The sequence below is a fragment of the Taudactylus pleione genome, unplaced genomic scaffold, assembly GCF_031769625.1.
Source record: "Taudactylus pleione unplaced genomic scaffold, aTauple2 ptg000393l, whole genome shotgun sequence".
Taxonomy (NCBI): domain Eukaryota; kingdom Metazoa; phylum Chordata; class Amphibia; order Anura; family Myobatrachidae; genus Taudactylus; species Taudactylus pleione.
In genome coordinates, this window is record NW_028284794.1 from 4084809 (window position 1) to 4099416 (window position 14608).

Consider the following 14608-nt stretch of genomic DNA (forward strand, 5'->3'; position numbering starts at 1 on the left):
AGAATACATATCTTTTTGTTTTGTTACCAAGGATGTAGGCTTGTTTGCTTGACAACTACCTAATTCAAGGTTTAGCATAAGCAGATGAACTATTTGTAATATAAACCACCAGAAAATCTACTGAATCAGTTTTAATAAGAGGCAACGTTAGCTCATCTGACTCAAGATTAGAAGGTTGCGTGTTCAAATCACGTCAGGGTCGGTTATCATTTTGAAGATAAAATGCTCTATTCTTCCCAAAAATACTATACTAAAAACTAATTACCAAGATTGTTATCTACTTTCAATAATGTGATTATACCTCAAACTGATACCTATATCACTAGCACATAGTCATTAAATAACTCACATTCTTATCAGTTCTCATAATTATTATACAAAATATATCCAGTTTAGAGAATACGTTACTTGAAGGCCAACTCTAAATGTCCGTAATGTAACAATACATTTAAAAGCAATTAGCTTTTCTGGATCAATTTTGGATCACTACCATCACTTGTCTATTTTAACAATACATTTAGTACCAATTTGATTTTCTGGATGACTTTTTCCATTCAAATGACCTATACGGTGATGAATAAAAATTATACACTAAAGGAAAAACCACCAGACATATCTTTTTGTTTTGTTACAGAGGAGGTAGATTTGTTTGCTTGACAACTACCTAATTCAAGGTTTAGTATAAGCAGATGATCTATTTGTAATATAAACCACCAGAAAAATCTACTGAATCGGATTTAACAAGAGACCTCGTGGCGCAACGGTAGCGCGTCTGTCTCCAGATCAGAAGGTTGCATGTTCTAATCACGTCGGGGTCAGTTGTCATTTTGAAGATAAAGTGCTCTTTTCTGCCAAAAAAATACTATACAAGAAACTAAATACTAAGATTGTTGTCTACTTTCAATAATGTGATTATAGCTCAAACTGATACCTATATCACTAGCACATAGTCATTAAATATCTCACCTTCTTATCAGTTCTTATAATTATAATACTAAAAATATCCAGTTTAGATTAAACTTTACTTGAAGGCCAACTCTAAATGTCTGTAATGTAACAATACATTTAAAAGCAATTCGCTTTTCTGGATCAATTTTGGATCACTGCCGTCTCTTGTCTTTTTTAGAAATACATTTAGTACCAATTTGATTTTAAAGATGACTTTTTACATTCACATGACGTATACTATGAGGCATAAAAACTCTACACTGAAGGAAAAACCAGAATACATATCTTTTTGTTTTGATACCAAGGATGTAAGCTTGTTTGCTTGACAACTACCTAATTCAAGGTTTAGCATAAGCAGATGAACTATTTGTAATATAAACCACCAAAAAATCTACTGAATCAGTTTTAATAAGAGGCAACGTTAGCTCATCTGACTCAATATTAGAAGGTTGCGTGTTCAAATCACGTCAGGGTCGGTTATCATTTTGAAGAAAAAATGCTCTATTCTGCCCAAAAATACTATACAAGAAACTAAATACTAAGATTGTTGTCTACTTTCAATAATGTGATTATAGCTCAAACTGATACCTATATCACTAGCACATAGTCATTAAATATCTCACCTTCTTATCAGTTCTCATAATTATAATACTAAAAATATCCAGTTTAGATTAAACTTTACTTGAAGGCCAACTCTAAATGTCTGTAATGTAACAATGCATTTAAAAGCAATTAGCTTTTCTGGATCAATTTTGGATCACTGCCGTCACTTGTATTTTTTAGAAATACATTTAGTACCAATTTGATTTTAAAGATGACTTTTTACATTCACATGACGTATACTATGAGGCATAAAAACTCTACACTGAAGGAAAAACCAGAATACATATCTTTTTGTTTTGTTACCAAGGATGTAGGCTTGTTTGCTTGACAACTACCTAATTCAAGGTTTAGCATAAGCAGATGAACTATTTGTAATATAAACCACCAGAAAATCTACTGAGTCAGTTTTAATAAGAGGCAACGTTAGCTCATCTGACTCAAGATTAGAAGGTTGCGTGTTCAAATCACGTCAGGGTCGGTTATCATTTTGAAGATAAAATGCTCTATTCTGCCCAAAAATACTATGCTAGAAACTAATTACCAAGATTGTTATCTACTTTCAATAATGTGATTATACCTCAAACTGATACCTATATCACTAGCACATAGTCATTAAATAACTCACATTCTTATCAGTTCTCATAATTATTATACAAAAAATGTCCAGTTTAGAGAATACGTTACTTGAAGGCCAACTCTATATGTCTGTAATGTAACAATACATTTAAAAGCAATTAGCTTTTCTGGATCAATTTTGGATCACTACCATCACTTGTCTATTTTAACAATGCATTTAGTACCAATTTGATTTTATGGATGACTTTTTCCATTCAAATGACCTATACTGTGATGAATAAAAATTATACACTAAAGGAAAAACCACCAGACATATCTTTTTGTTTTGTTACAGAGGAGGTAGATTTGTTTGCTTGACAACTACCTAATTCAAGGTTTAGTATAAGCAGATGATCTATTTGTAATATAAACCACCAGAAAAATCTACTGAATCAGATTTAACAAGAGACCTCGTGGTGCAACGGTAGCGCGTCTGTCTCCAGATCAGAAGGTTGCATGTTCTAATCACGTCGGGGTCAGTTGTCATTTTGAAGATAAAGTGCTCTTTTCTGCCAAAAAAATACTATACAAGAAACTAAATACTAAGATTGTTGTCTACTTTCAATAATGTGATTATAGCTCAAACTGATACCTATATCACTAGCACATAGTCATTAAATATCTCACCTTCTTATCAGTTCTTATAATTATAATACTAAAAATATCCAGTTTAGATTAAACTTTACTTGAAGGCCAACTCTAAATGTCTGTAATGTAACAATACATTTAAAAGCAATTCGCTTTTCTGGATCAATTTTGGATCACTGCCGTCTCTTGTCTTTTTTAGAAATACATTTAGTACCAATTTGATTTTAAAGATGACTTTTTCCATTCACATGACGTATACTATGAGGCATAAAAACTCTACACTGAAGGAAAAACCAGAATACATATCTTTTTGTTTTGATACCAAGGATGTAAGCTTGTTTGCTTGACAACTACCTAATTCAAGGTTTAGCATAAGCAGATGAACTATTTGTAATATAAACCACCAGAAAATCTACTGAATCAGTTTTAATAAGAGGCAACGTTAGCTCATCTGACTCAATATTAGAAGGTTGCGTGTTCAAATCACGTCAGGGTCGGTTATCATTTTGTAGAAAAAATGCTCTATTCTGCCCAAAAATACTATACAAGAAACTAAATACTAAGATTGTTGTCTACTTTCAATAATGTGATTATAGCTCAAACTGATACCTATATCACTAGCACATAGTCATTAAATATCTCACCTTCTTATCAGTTCTCATAATTATAATACTAAAAATATCCAGTTTAGATTAAACTTTACTTGAAGGCCAACTCTAAATGTCTGTAATGTAACAATGCATTTAAAAGCAATTAGCTTTTCTGGATCAATTTTGGATCACTGCCGTCACTTGTATTTTTTAGAAATACATTTAGTACCAATTTGATTTTAAAGATGACTTTTTACATTCACATGACGTATACTATGAGGCATAAAAACTCTACACTGAAGGAAAAACCAGAATACATATCTTTTTGTTTTGTTACCAAGGATGTAGGCTTGTTTGCTTGACAACTACCTAATTCAAGGTTTAGCATAAGCAGATGAACTATTTGTAATATAAACCACCAGAAAATCTACTGAGTCAGTTTTAATAAGAGGCAACGTTAGCTCATCTGACTCAAGATTAGAAGGTTGCGTGTTCAAATCACGTCAGGGTCGGTTATCATTTTGAAGATAAAATGCTCTATTCTGCCCAATAATACTATGCTAGAAACTAATTACCAAGATTGTTATCTACTTTCAATAATGTGATTATACCTCAAACTGATACCTATATCACTAGCACATAGTCATTAAATAACTCACATTCTTATCAGTTCTCATAATTATTATACAAAAAATGTCCAGTTTAGAGAATACGTTACTTGAAGGCCAACTCTAAATGTCTGTAATGTAACAATACATTTAAAAGCAATTAGCTTTTCTGGATCAATTTTGGATCACTACCATCACTTGTCTATTTTAACAATGCATTTAGTACCAATTTGATTTTATGGATGACTTTTTCCATTCAAATGACCTATACTGTGATGAATAAAAATTATACACTAAAGGAAAAACCACCAGACATATCTTTTTGTTTTGTTACAGAGGAGGTAGATTTGTTTGCTTGACAACTACCTAATTCAAGGTTTAGTATAAGCAGATGATCTATTTGTAATATAAACCACCAGAAAAATCTACTGAATCAGATTTAACAAGAGACCTCGTGGTGCAACGGTAGCGCGTCTGTCTCCAGATCAGAAGGTTGCATGTTCTAATCACGTTGGGGTCAGTTGTCATTTTGAAGATAAAGTGCTCTTTTCTGCCAAAAAAATACTATACAAGAAACTAAATACTAAGATTGTTGTCTACTTTCAATAATGTGATTATAGCTCAAACTGATACCTATATCACTAGCACATAGTCATTAAATATCTCACCTTCTTATCAGTTCTTATAATTATAATACTAAAAATATCCAGTTTAGATTAAACTTTACTTGAAGGCCAACTCTAAATGTCTGTAATGTAACAATACATTTAAAAGCAATTCGCTTTTCTGGATCAATTTTGGATCACTGCCATCTCTTGTCTTTTTTAGAAATACATTTAGTACCAATTTGATTTTAAAGATGACTTTTTCCATTCACATGACGTATACTATGAGGCATAAAAACTCTACACTGAAGGAAAAACCAGAATACATATCTTTTTGTTTTGATACCAAGGATGTAAGCTTGTTTGCTTGACAACTACCTAATTCAAGGTTTAGCATAAGCAGATGAACTATTTGTAATATAAACCACCAGAAAATCTACTGAATCAGTTTTAATAAGAGGCAACGTTAGCTCATCTGACTCAATATTAGAAGGTTGCGTGTTCAAATCACGTCAGGGTCGGTTATCATTTTGAAGAAAAAATGCTCTATTCTGCCCAAAAATACTATACAAGAAACTAAATACTAAGATTGTTGTCTACTTTCAATAATGTGATTATAGCTCAAACTGATACCTATATCACTAGCACATAGTCATTAAATATCTCACCTTCTTATCAGTTCTCATAATTATAATACTAAAAATATCCAGTTTAGATTAAACTTTACTTGAAGGCCAACTCTAAATGTCTGTAATGTAACAATGCATTTAAAAGCAATTAGCTTTTCTGGATCAATTTTGGATCACTGCCGTCACTTGTATTTTTTAGAAATACATTTAGTACCAATTTGATTTTAAAGATGACTTTTTACATTCACATGACATATACTATGAGGCATAAAAACTCTACACTGAAGGAAAAACCAGAATACATATCTTTTTGTTTTGTTACCAAGGATGTAGGCTTGTTTGCTTGACAACTACCTAATTCAAGGTTTAGCATAAGCAGATGAACTATTTGTAATATAAACCACCAGAAAATCTACTGAGTCAGTTTTAATAAGAGGCAACGTTAGCTCATCTGACTCAAGATTAGAAGGTTGCGTGTTCAAATCACGTCAGGGTCGGTTATCATTTTGAAGATAAAATGCTCTATTCTGCCCAATAATACTATGCTAGAAACTAATTACCAAGATTGTTATCTACTTTCAATAATGTGATTATACCTCAAACTGATACCTATATCACTAGCACATAGTCATTAAATAACTCACATTCTTATCAGTTCTCATAATTATTATACAAAAAATGTCCAGTTTAGAGAATACGTTACTTGAAGGCCAACTCTAAATGTCTGTAATGTAACAATACATTTAAAAGCAATTAGCTTTTCTGGATCAATTTTGGATCACTACCATCACTTGTCTATTTTAACAATGCATTTAGTACCAATTTGATTTTATGGATGACTTTTTCCATTCAAATGACCTATACTGTGATGAATAAAAATTATACACTAAAGGAAAAACCACCAGACATATATTTTTGTTTTGTTACTGAGGATGAAGGTTTGTTTGCTTGACAACTACCTAATTCAAGGTTTAGTATAAGCAGATGATCTATTTGTAATATAAACCACCAGAAAAATCTACTGAATCAGATTTAACAAGAGACCTCGTGGCGCAACGGTAGCGCGTCTGACTCCAGATCAGAAGGTTGCGTGTTCAAATCACATCAGGGTCAGTTGTCATTTTGAAGATAAAATGCTCTTTCCTGCCAAAAAGATACTATACAAGAAACTAAATACTAAGATTGTTGTCTACTTTCAATAATGTGATTATAGCTCAAACTAATACCTATATCACTAGCACATAGTCATTAAATATCTCACCTTCTTATCAGTTCTCATAATTATAATACTAAAAATATCCAGTTTAGATTAAACTTTACTTGAAGGCCAACTCTAAATGTCTGTAATGTAACAATACATTTAAAAGCAATTAGCTTTTCTGGTTCAATTTTGTATCACTGCCGTCACTTGTCTTTTTTAGAAATACATTTAGTACCAATTTGATTTTAAAGATGACTTTTTACATTCACATGATGTATACTATGAGGCATTAAAACTCTACACTGAAGGAAAAACCAGAATACATATCTTTTTGTTTTGTTACCAAGGATGTAGGCTTGTTTGCTTGACAACTACCTAATTCAAGGTTTAGCATAAGCAGATGAACTATTTGTAATATAAACCACCAGAAAATCTACTGAATCAGTTTTAATAAGAGGCAACGTTAGCTCATCTGACTCAAGATTAGAAGGTTGCCTGTTCAAATCACGTCAGGGTCGGTTATCATTTTGAAGATAAAATGCTCTATTCTTCCCAAAAATACTATACTAAAAACTAATTACCAAGATTGTTATCTACTTTCAATAATGTGATTATACCTCAAACTGATACCTATATCACTAGCACATAGTCATTAAATAACTCACATTCTTATCAGTTCTCATAATTACTATACAAAAAATATCCAGTTTAGAGAATACGTTACTTGAAGGCCAACTCTAAATGTCTGTAATGTAACAATACATTTAAAAGCAATTAGCTTTTCTGGATCAATTTTGGATCACTACCATCACTTGTCTATTTTAACAATACATTTAGGACCAATTTGATTTTATGGATGACTTTTTCCATTCAAACGACCTATACGGTGATGAATAAAAATTATACACTAAAGGAAAAACCACCAGACATATCTTTTTGTTTTGTTACCGAGGATGTAGGTTTGTTTGCTTGACAACTACCTAATTCAAGGTTTAGTATAAGCAGATGATCTATTTGTAATATAAACCACCAGAAAAATATACTGAATCGGATTTAACAAGAGACCTCGTGGCGCAACGGTAGCGCGTCTGTCTCCAGATCAGAAGGTTGCATTTTCTAATCACGTTGGGGTCAGTTGTCATTCTGAAGATAAAGTGCTCTTTTCTGCCAAAAAAATACTATACAAGAAACTAAATACTAAGATTGTTGTCTACTTTCAATAATGTGATTATAGCTCAAACTGATACCTATATCACTAGCACATAGTCATTAAATATCTCACCTTCTTATCAGTTCTCATAATTATAATACTAAAAATATCCAGTTTAGATTAAACTTTACTTGAAGGCCAACTCTAAATGTCTGTAATGTAACAATACATTTAAAAGCAATTAGCTTTTCTGGATCAATTTTGGATCACTGCCATCACTTGTATTTTTTAGAAATACATTTAGTACCAATTTGATTTTAAAGATGACTTTTTACATTCACATGACGTATACTATGAGGCATAAAAACTCTACACTGAAGGAAAAACCAGAATACATATCTTTTTGTTTTGTTACCAAGGATGTAGGCTTGTTTGCTTGACAACTACCTAATTCAAGGTTTAGCATAAGCAGATGAACTATTTGTAATATAAACCACCAGAAAATCTACTGAATCAGTTTTAATAAGAGGCAACGTTAGATCATCTGACTCAAGATTTGAAGGTTGTGTGTTCAAATCACGTCAGGGTCGGTTATCATTTTGAAGATAAAATGCTCTATTCTGCCCAAAAATACTATACTAGAAACTAATTACCAAGATTGTTATCTACTTTCAATAATGTGATTATACCTCAAACTGATACCTATATCACTAGCACATAGTCATTAAATAACTCACATTCTTATCAGTTCTCATAATTATTATACAAAAAATGTCCAGTTTAGAGAATACGTTACTTGAAGGCCAACTCTAAATGTCTGTAATGTAACAATACATTTAAAAGCAATTAGCTTTTCTGGATCAATTTTGGATCACTACCATCACTTGTCTATTTTAACAATGCATTTAGTACCAATTTGATTTTATGGATGACTTTTTCCATTCAAATGACCTATACTGTGATGAATAAAAATTATACACTAAAGGAAAAACCACCAGACATATCTTTTTGTTTTGTTACTGAGGATGAAGGTTTGTTTGCTTGACAACTACCTAATTCAAGGTTTAGTATAAGCAGATGATCTATTTGTAATATAAACCACCAGAAAAATCTACTGAATCGGATTTAACAAGAGACCTCGTGGCGCAACGGTAGCGCGTCTGACTCCAGATCAGAAGGTTGCGTGTTCAAATCACATCGGGGTCAGTTGTCATTTTGAAGATAAAATGCTCTTTTCTGCCAAAAAGATACTATACAAGAAACTAAATACTAAGATTGTTGTCTACTTTCAATAATGTGATTATAGCTCAAACTGATACCTATATCACTAGCATATAGTCATTAAATATCCCGCCTTCTTATCAGTTCTCATAATTATAATACTAAAAATATCCAGTTTAGATTAAACTTTACTTGAAGGCCAACTCTAAATGTCTGTAATGTAACAATACATTTAAAAGCAATTAGCTTTTCTGGATCAATTTTGGATCACTGCCGTCACTTGTCTTTTTTAGAAATACATTTAGTACCAATTTGATTTTAAAGATGACTTTTTACATTCACATGACGTATACTATGAGGCATAAAAACTCTACACTGAAGGAAAAACCAGAATACATATCTTTTTGTTTTGTTACCAAGGATGTAGGCTTGTTTGCTTGACAACTACCTAATTCAAGGTTTAGCATAAGCAGATGAACTATTTGTAATATAAACCACCAGAAAATCTACTGAATCAGTTTTAATAAGAGGCAACGTTAGCTCATCTGACTCAAGATTAGAAGGTTGCGTGTTCAAATCACGTCAGGGTCGGTTATCATTTTGAAGATAAAATGCTCTATTCTTCCCAAAAATACTATACTAAAAACTAATTACCAAGATTGTTATCTACTTTCAATAATGTGATTATACCTCAAACTGATACCTATATCACTAGCACATAGTCATTAAATAACTCACATTCTTATCAGTTCTCATAATTATTATACAAAATATATCCAGTTTAGAGAATACGTTACTTGAAGGCCAACTCTAAATGTCTGTAATGTAACAATACATTTAAAAGCAATTAGCTTTTCTGGATCAATTTTGGATCACTACCATCACTTGTCTATTTTAACAATACATTTAGTACCAATTTGATTTTATGGATGACTTTTTCCATTCAAATGACCTATACGGTGATGAATAAAAATTATACACTAAAGGAAAAACCACCAGACATATCTTTTTGTTTTGTTACCGAGGAGGTAGATTTGTTTGCTTGACAACTACCTAATTCAAGGTTTAGTATAAGCAGATGATCTATTTGTAATATAAACCACCAGAAAAATCTACTGAATCGGATATAACAAGTGACCTCGTGGCGCAACGGTAGCGCGTCTGTCTCCAGATCAGAAGGTTGCATGTTCTAATCACGTCGGGGTCAGTTGTCATTTTGAAGATAAAGTGCTCTTTTCTGCCAAAAAAATACTATACAAGAAACTAAATACTAAGATTGTTGTCTACTTTCAATAATGTGATTATAGCTCAAACTGATACCTATATCACTAGCACATAGTCATTAAATATCTCACCTTCTTATCAGTTCTCATAATTATAATACTAAAAATATCCAGTTTAGATTAAACTTTACTTGAAGGCCAACTCTAAATGTCTGTAATGTAACAATACATTTAAAAGCAATTCGCTTTTCTGGATCAATTTTGGATCACTGCCGTCTCTTGTCTTTTTTAGAAATACATTTAGTACCAATTTGATTTTAAAGATGACTTTTTCCATTCACATGACGTATACTATGAGGCATAAAAACTCTACACTGAAGGAAAAACCAGAATACATATCTTTTTGTTTTGATACCAAGGATGTAAGCTTGTTTGCTTGACAACTACCTAATTCAAGGTTTAGCATAAGCAGATGAACTATTTGTAATATAAACCACCAGAAAATCTACTGAATCAGTTTTAATAAGAGGCAACGTTAGCTCATCTGACTCAATATTAGAAGGTTGCGTGTTCAAATCACGTCAGGGTCGGTTATCATTTTGAAGATAAAATGCTCTATTCTGCCCAAAAATACTATACAAGAAACTAAATACTAAGATTGTTGTCTACTTTCAATAATGTGATTATAGCTCAAACTGATACCTATATCACTAGCACATAGTCATTAAATATCTCACCTTCTTATCAGTTCTCATAATTATAATACTAAAAATATCCAGTTTAGATTAAACTTTACTTGAAGGCCGACTCTAAATGTCTGTAATGTAACAATACATTTAAAAGCAATTAGCTTTTCTGGATCAATTTTGGATCACTGCCGTCACTTGTCTTTTTTAGAAATACATTTAGTACCAATTTGATTTTAAAGATGACTTTTTACATTCACATGACGTATACTATGAGGCATAAAAACTCTACACTGAAGGAAAAACCAGAATACATATCTTTTTGTTTTGTTACCAAGGATGTAGGCTTGTTTGCTTGACAACTACCTAATTCAAGGTTTAGCATAAGCAGATGAACTATTTGTAATATAAACCACCAGAAAATCTACTGAGTCAGTTTTAATAAGAGGCAACGTTAGCTCATCTGACTCAAGATTAGAAGGTTGCGTGTTCAAATCACGTCAGGGTCGGTTATCATTTTGAAGATAAAATTGTCTATTCTGCCCAAAAATACTATACTAGAAACTAATTACCAAGATTGTTATCTACTTTCAATAATGTGATTATACCTCAAACTGATACCTATATCACTAGCACATAGTCATTAAATAACTCACATTCTTATCAGTTCTCATAATTATTATACAAAAAATGTCCAGTTTAGAGAATACGTTACTTGAAGGCCAACTCTAAATGTCTGTAATGTAACAATACATTTAAAAGCAATTAGCTTTTCTTGATCAATTTTGGATCACTACCATCACTTGTCTATTTTAACAATGCATTTAGTACCAATTTGATTTTATGGATGACTTTTTCCATTCAAATGACCTATACTGTGATGAATAAAAATTATACACTAAAGGAAAAACCACCAGACATATATTTTTGTTTTGTTACTGAGGATGAAGGTTTGTTTGCTTGACAACTACCTAATTCAAGGTTTAGTATAAGCAGATGATCTATTTGTAATATAAACCACCAGAAAAATCTACTGAATCGGATTTAGCAAGAGACCTCGTGGCGCAACGGTAGCGCGTCTGACTCCAGATCAGAAGGTTGCGTGTTCAAATCACATCGGGGTCAGTTGTCATTTTGAAGATAAAATGCTCATTTCTGCCAAAAAGATACTATACAAGAAACTAAATACTAAGATTGTTGTCTACTTTCAATAATGTGATTATAGCTCAAACTAATACCTATATCACTAGCACATAGTCATTAAATATCCCACCTTCTTATCAGTTCTCATAATTATAATACTAAAAATATCCAGTTTAGATTAAACTTTACTTGAAGGCCAACTCTAAATGTCTGTAATGTAACAATACATTTAAAAGCAATTAGCTTTTCTGGATCAATTTTGTATCACTGCCGTCACTTGTCTTTTTTAGAAATACATTTAGTACCAATTTGATTTTAAAGATGACTTTTTACATTCACATGACGTATACTATGAGGCATAAAAACTCTACACTGAAGGAAAAACCAGAATACATATCTTTTTGTTTTGTTACCAAGGATGTAGGCTTGTTTGCTTGACAACTACCTAATTCAAGGTTTAGCATAAGCAGATGAACTATCTGTAATATAAACCACCAGAAAATCTACTGAATCAGTTTTAATAAGAGGCAACGTTAGCTCATCTGACTCAAGATTAGAAGGTTGCGTGTTCAAATCACGTCAGGGTCGTTTATCATTTTGAAGATAAAATGCTCTATTCTTCCCAAAAATACTATACTAAAAACGAATTACCAAGATTGTTATCTACTTTCAATAATGTGATTATACCTCAAACTGATACCTATATCACTAGCACATAGTCATTAAATAACTCACATTCTTATCAGTTCTCATAATTACTATACAAAAAATATCCAGTTTAGAGAATACGTTACTTGAAGGCCAACTCTAAATGTCTGTAATGTAACAATACATTAAAAAGCAATTAGCTTTTCTGGATCAATTTTGGATCACTACCATCACTTGTCTATTTTAACAATACATTTAGTACCAATTTGATTTTATGGATGACTTTTTCCATTCAAATGACCTATACGGTGATGAATAAAAATTATACACTAAAGGAAAAACCACCAGACATATCTTTTTGTTTTGTTACCGAGGAGGTAGGTTTGTTTGCTTGACAACTACCTAATTCAAGGTTTAGTATAAGCAGATGATCTATTTGTAATATAAACCACCAGAAAAATCTACTGAATCGGATTTAACAAGAGACCTCGTGGCGCAACGGTAGCGCGTCTGTCTCCAGATCAGAAGGTTGCATATTCTAATCACGTCGGGGTCAGTTGTCATTCTGAAGATAAAGTGCTCTTTTCTGCCAAAAAAATACTATACAAGAAACTAAATACTAAGATTGTTGTCTACTTTCAATAATGTGATTATAGCTCAAACTGATACCTATATCACTAGCACATAGTCATTAAATATCTCACCTTCTTATCAGTTCTCATAATTATAATACTAAAAATATCCAGTTTAGATTAAACTTTACTTGAAGGCCAACTCTAAATGTCTGTAATGTAACAATACATTTAAAAGCAATTAGCTTTTCTGGATCAATTTTGGATCACTACCATCACTTGTCTATTTTAACAATGCATTTAGTACCAATTTGATTTTATGGATGACTTTTTCCATTCAAATGACCTATACTGTGATGAATAAAAATTATACACTAAAGGAAAAACCACCAGACATATCTTTTTGTTTTGATACCGAGGATGTAGGTTTGTTTGCTTGACAACTACCTAATTCAAGGTTTAGTATAAGCAGATGATCTATTTGTAATATAAACCACCAGAAAAATCTACAGAATCAGATTTAACGAGAGAACTCGTGGCGCAACGGTAGCGCGTCTGACTCCAGATCAGAAGGTTGCGTGTTCAAATCACGTCGGGGTCAGTTGTCTTTTTGAAGATTAAATGCTCTTTTCTGCCAAAAAAATACTATACTAGAAACTAATTACCAAGATTGTTATCTACTTTCAATAATGTGATTATACCTCAAACTGATACCTATATCACTAGCACATAGTCATTAAATAACTCACATTCTTATCAGTTCTCATAATTATTATACAAAAAATATCCAGTTTAGAGAATACGTTACTTGAAGGCCAACTCTAAATGTCTGTAATGTAACAATACATTTAAAAGCAATTAGCTTTTCTGGATCAATTTTGGATCACTACCATCACTTGTCTATTTTAACAATGCATTTAGTACCAATTTGATTTTATGGATGACTTTTTCCATTCAAATGACCTATACTGTGATGAATAAAAATTATACACTAAAGGAAAAACCACCAGACATATCTTTTTGTTTTGATACCGAGGATGTAGGTTTGTTTGCTTGACAACTACCTAATTCAAGGTTTAGTATAAGCAGATGATCTATTTGTAATATAAACCACCAGAAAAATCTACAGAATCAGATTTAACGAGAGACCTCGTGGCGCAACGGTAGCGCGTCTGACTCCAGATCAGAAGGTTGCGTGTTCAAATCACGTCGGGGTCAGTTGTCTTTTTGAAGATTAAATGCTCTTTTCTGCCAAAAAAATACTATACAAGAAACTAAATACTAAGATTGCTGTCTACTTTCAATAATGTGATTATAGCTCAAACTGATACCTATATCACTAGCACATAGTCATTAAATATCTCACCTTCTTATCAGTTCTCATAATTATAATACTAAAAATATCCAGTTTAGATTAAACTTTACTTGAAGGCCGACTCTAAATGTCTGTAATGTAACAATACATTTAAAAGCAATTAGCTTTTCTGGATCAATTTTGGATCACTGCCGTCACTTGTCTTTTTTAGAAATACATTTAGTACCAATTTGATTTTAAAGATGACTTTTTACATTCACATG

The 14608-nt window shown here is 31.9% G+C and overlaps 5 non-coding genes across 5 annotated transcripts; all 5 read left to right on the forward strand.

Moving 5' to 3' along the window:
- The first annotated feature begins 6227 nt into the window (after nucleotides 1-6227).
- TRNAW-CCA (transfer RNA tryptophan (anticodon CCA)) lies at nucleotides 6228-6299 on the forward strand. The gene has a single exon. It is a non-coding gene; the product is annotated as a tRNA-Trp (tRNA).
- Nucleotides 6300-8671: 2372 nt separating this feature from the next.
- On the forward strand, nucleotides 8672-8743 carry TRNAW-CCA (transfer RNA tryptophan (anticodon CCA)). Its single transcript has one exon. It is a non-coding gene; the product is annotated as a tRNA-Trp (tRNA).
- A 2977-nt stretch (nucleotides 8744-11720) lies between these two features.
- Nucleotides 11721-11792, forward strand: TRNAW-CCA (transfer RNA tryptophan (anticodon CCA)). Its single transcript has one exon. It is a non-coding gene; the product is annotated as a tRNA-Trp (tRNA).
- Nucleotides 11793-13559: 1767 nt separating this feature from the next.
- Nucleotides 13560-13631, forward strand: TRNAW-CCA (transfer RNA tryptophan (anticodon CCA)). Its single transcript has one exon. It is a non-coding gene; the product is annotated as a tRNA-Trp (tRNA).
- A 545-nt stretch (nucleotides 13632-14176) lies between these two features.
- Nucleotides 14177-14248, forward strand: TRNAW-CCA (transfer RNA tryptophan (anticodon CCA)). Its single transcript has one exon. It is a non-coding gene; the product is annotated as a tRNA-Trp (tRNA).
- Nucleotides 14249-14608: the final 360 nt, after the last annotated feature.